The 5,068-nt window shown below is 42.3% G+C and overlaps 2 pseudogenes across 1 annotated transcript; both read right to left on the bottom strand.

Annotated features, from left to right (window-relative positions):
* Positions 1–9: 9 nt before the first annotated feature.
* LOC102818216 lies at positions 10–973 on the bottom strand (annotated as a pseudogene). Its single transcript, XR_438790.1, has one exon. The product of XR_438790.1 is annotated as a transformer 2 alpha homolog (Drosophila) pseudogene (transcript).
* Positions 974–1,382: 409 nt separating this feature from the next.
* Positions 1,383–4,085, bottom strand: LOC102818584 (annotated as a pseudogene).
* Between the last annotated feature and the right edge of the window lie 983 nt (positions 4,086–5,068).

The following is a 5,068-nucleotide window of genomic DNA, read 5'->3' on the forward strand; positions in this document are numbered from 1 at the left end:
TTCAATTTATCAATAGCGTCTTGGGCTGTAAGAACGAGATCTTGATCGAGATCTGTATCTACTATAATAAGGGGAAGGTGATCTTCTTCTGTAGCGGTAATCATAGTTTTATATCTGTCATACCCACGATCATATCCTCTATCATAGTAGGAATCTCGACGTCTGCCACCACCACCACCTCCACCACCGCCACCACCACCACTATGAGTTGGTCTGCCCATGTAGATGCCTGGTGTAGGTGTGTGTGCTCTCTTGGTGACAGAGTAATCCACACGAATTCTTCTGCCATCTAGCTCCATTCCATTTGCTCTTTCCATAGCCTCCTTTGAGTCATCTATTCTTTCAAAGTAAACAAATGCAAATCCTCTAGACCTCCCAGTTCGTTGATCATAAACCACATTGACACCACTCAATGGTCCATATCTAGAAAATACTTCACGAAGATCTCTCTCTGTTGTGTATAAACTGAGGCCAAACACTCCAAGACAAGTATTAGGATCTGGATTTGCTCTGCTTCCCGTATGTCTTCTGCGGTTAGACATTGGAGAGTGACTTCGACTTCTGCTCCTTCGACGCCGGTATTCGGGTGTGTATGATCTGCTTCGAGATCGTCTCCTATGAGAATGAGAGTGGGATCTGGATCGAGTGTAACGTCTATGAGAATGCCTCCTAGATCTCGACCTGGATTTTGATCTTGATCGAGAATGGGATTCGGAGTGTTTGGAAACCCTTGACGGACTACGAGATGCTGACCTACTCTCCGATTTTACACGAGCAGGAGTTCCCGTTGGAGATTTTGACTGAGAATGAGACTCTCTGCCCTCGAAGTTGTTCTCCTCTACATCACTCATGTCGGCCAGGCGTTCTCCAGAACTAAATATGACACAAGTCTCGGCTTTAGGGCCGATGGCCTAATCAACCCACTAACTGGACCGCGGGGAGGAGGAAAGAGTCGGCAACAACGGCCGCTCCACTCCACTCCCAGTCGGTCGCAGGCTCCGGCCGAAAATCATCTTTTTTTTAAAATAAAAGAATGTTAATCTTCTAAAACATTCACAATGGTCTTTTAAAAACTACGCAATAGCAATTATTGTTATTGTGTTATTAACTGCCGTCTAGTCGGGTCGGACTCTTAGGGACCTTGTGTAGGGTTTTCAAGGAGAGGCTTGTGAGTTTGAACTACTTTGAGGTTAGTTGTCCAGTACTTATCCTACAGCTCCACACCAGGACTTCGCTAATAAACATATATATGTATTTTTTCATTCAAATTCTCCAATATGTACACTTAATTGGTTGTTTCTAAAATATATGTCACACTTTACACAGCGGTTTGATTGTTGCGTCTTTCCTTTACTTTTTTTCATCTTGTTAAAAACAGTTCTTCAGTAGAAGCCAGAGTCCTAAGTTGCCCAGTTAGAATCCTTTGACCCACTATTCTGATTTTCTTCTTACTGTTCACAGCCAACATCTAGCTTCTAAAAGAAAGGCTTTTGGTCTTTTCAATCGCTTGCTGATAGGGTGAGACGGTATTGTTACCCATAACCACATGACCTAATGTAGAATCAGTTTCAACATCCAGGCTTGCATTTCTTTTTAAAAATGTTTTATTGTGAATTATGTCATAGTTTACATGGGAGAACAGTAGCTTTACATTCATTCTATTGTATATGGTTTCCGTGCCATGGTTACAATCCCCTCCATACATCATCAAACAACCAAAGGGATACCTGCAAGCCTGCCCCCTGGTGGTCAGCACACAGCCCCTCTCCCTCACTGGGTCTAGAGTCCCCAGCTGCTCCATCTTTCCACGTTGTCTCTGCCTCCATCTCAGGCATCACTGGTTCTCTGGGTAGGGTCCCGCTCTCTACTCTTCTCCCTTGATGGTCCCAGGGACCTCCATTCCTGGACTGCAAAGTCAACCACTCCCCTCCTTTTGCTACAAAATGTCTACCTTTACATTTTCAACCCTCACAATCAGTCTTGATAACAATTAATCACTATTGTATCACAAGAGACCTATTGGCATCTCCTTACGGCAGCCCCGCCTAGACAGATTGGATACTACTCAGTGGAGATTCCAACTTCCTCTATGCACTCTGGATCTATGTTCCCTTTTGAAAGCTTGTAAGCCAGTCACTTCTTGCCTTTGTAGCCCCCCACCCCCACCCCCATTTTGGGTAGCCAATGTCCAAGTTGCCCATCCCTGTCTACCCTGTGTATTGAGGGGGTGGGAATGATCCTTGCTGTAAAGATTTGTTCCCTCTTTTGAGCTACTGCATCCATAGGTGTAGGTCAAATTCATCAAATTGTATCAGATTACTTTTTTCCCCCCTCTTCTTTCTTCTTCTAGTTAAATTCTAATCATCCAGCCATTGAAGCCAGGTCAAGTGGGTATTATCTGCAAGTGTGGGTGTTCTTGTGCATATGCCTTCTCTTCTTATCAGCTGGATGCTTCGCTCTCCACTCTAGTCCTCTGTGACTATGTCACTGACTCTGGGCCCAGGAGTCCCCAGGTCTTGCCATACTGCTGGCCAACCAGGTCTCCACTTGGATTCACAGGAGTCAATTGAACGTGGTTGGACTTAGCTCGCAGCTTCATTGCTGTCTTCCCTCACTTCCTGCTATTGGTTACCAAAGTGGTCACCAGTCAGAGTGCATGTCTACTTGTGTATTCCCATTGAGTCTCAGTCTTAGAAGAGGGTTTGCCCTGAGGAGACCCGACCGCTTGCCTTGATGTCTCCTGGGCGAGCAACTTTCTTGTTCTTGTAGTAGTCAGTCGGACTGCTGTTATTGTTTTATGTTTTTCCTGTTGGTCCTTCCTTCAAGAAGTATCTTCTGTTCTTCTAGCCACTCCAGCCAGCCTTGCATTTCTAATCCAATTCTCAGTCCACCTTTAAACTTCTTCTGGACTCATGTTCAATTTATCTGCCAGCATGTTAATGCTGATACACTGATGCATAAAACAGAAAGTCAAATATGACGAGATGGGCATTTTCAATGAAATCCTGACAAAGCCAGCGACCAAGAAGAAGTTATTCACAAGCCCTGATTCACATTCCCTTAGCTTTTTCTGAGCCCCATCAAAGGCAAAGTTAACACATAAGCATTCAACAAACTCTGTAAGTGGGTCTTTCTATGTGTAAGCTTCCTGTGAAACAGCCCTGACTAGGTGTTTTAACACTTGCTGGCCTTTTTGAACACCTTTGTTTGTTATGACTGCTGTTGTGAAATAGTGGAGACTATGCAGACCCTGGATTGGTAATGGACAGAACAGTAATGTGATTGTGGCCTTTGGGGTGGTTGAAGAAAACAAACAGAAACCAGTGAATGAACCATCTTCGTTGCTGAAGGGACTGGAGCAGAGGACTCACAGAATTACTGTCTTTGGTCTATTTTAACTGTGAAGGTCTTCTATTGCTGCATCAAGATTTCAGAGCTCAGTTTCCCCCAAAGTGAACTCAAAGCATTGCTCTGTCTGCTGCTGGAACCAGCACTCTAAAAAAGTTAAGGTATTTAGCTGCTTCTGAGTAATTCCTACATTTACATTAGAATTTTGCATACTATCTAAATCCATGCATGTCTTCCAGGTCGTCAAATGATGTCTGATCATCTCTAGTTGACTGCATTTGCTTACTAGTTTCTGGATCTTCAAACATTTTCACAATTAGTTAAGTTTCTACCTGAAATTGTTTAAGTTGTGTAGCAACTGTGGTTCTTGTTTCTCACAAAGCATTAGGAATATCATCAGAATGAAGATTTTTGTAGACATCCATTGAGCAGTCTACCATGTTGGTATTACTTTTTGTTGTTAAGTGCCATCGAGTTGGTTCTGACCCATAGCAATCCCGTATAGGGTTCCTGAGGAGCAGCTGGTGAGTTTGAACTGCCAACCTTGCAGCTCAAGCTGACCTTGCAGTCCGATGCATTAACCCATAGTGCCACACCATCACGAAGAAGATCCAATTTCCCTGTAATAATTCTTTTTCATTAGATATCGCCTTTATTGGGAGAAACTCAAGCAGTGGAAAGACTGGATGCTGATCCCGAACATGCAGGGTGTAAGTAGTCAAGTTGTATTCTGCCATCTTGTCAAGGAAAGTGGTTAATAAACGTATTTGAAGTGCTTATTTTAATCAGTTAGATTTAAGTTAAATCAATAAAAGATTCATTTAAAAAGAGAATTATTTTAAACTGACATTTTATTTTTGCCTTCTATTTCCCCCCTAATGTTTTATGGTACTTTAGGTTAAAATTTACATAGTAAATTGGTTTTCCATTCAACAATTCACAATGAAATTGTTCCATGACATTGTTTGCTGTCCAGGAGTTGACAGACTATCAATTAAGCTGTTTCAGTTAAGTGATATACTCACTGGTCTGTGTCAAGAAATTTGGAAGATGGCTAACTGTCAACTTACTGGAAGAGATCCATATTTATGCCCATTCTGAAGCCTTTTGTCTTGGTGTGTCCCTCACAGCAGATGGGTCACCGGCATCTCTACTAGAACCATCTGAGTAAACTTGGCTAGGTTCCTGCTCTTGTTCTGTGTGCTTAAACCAGAAATATGACCTCAGAATGAGTCACTTCATGCTTCAGTCAGTATGCAAAAGGCCTCTTTCTTCCTTCAGTAATGAAAGCCAAGGCTTGAATTCTACCAACTTCTTCAATCTGAAATTGATCAAACATGCAATCAAGATGTATCGATCATTACTGGTGATTGGAATGCAAAGGTTGGGAACAAGGAGGAAGGATCAGTAGTTGGAAAATATGACCTTGGTGATAGAAATGATGCTGACGATCGCAAGATAGAATTCTGAAAAATCAATGATTTCTTCATTTTAAATACCTTCTTTAGACAGCATAAGAGATGACTATACACATGGACCTCACCAGATGGAATACACAGAAATAAAATTGACTACATCTGTAGAAAGAGACAATGGAAAAGCTCCATATCATTAGTCAAAACAAGGCCAGGGGCAGATTGTGGAACAGACCATCAGTTACTCATATGCAAATTCAAACTGAAACTGAAGAAAATGAAAACAAGTCCAGGAGAGCCAAAAT

Source organism: Chrysochloris asiatica, unplaced genomic scaffold, assembly GCF_000296735.1.
Source record: "Chrysochloris asiatica unplaced genomic scaffold, ChrAsi1.0 scaffold00268, whole genome shotgun sequence".
NCBI lineage: Eukaryota > Metazoa > Chordata > Mammalia > Afrosoricida > Chrysochloridae > Chrysochloris > Chrysochloris asiatica.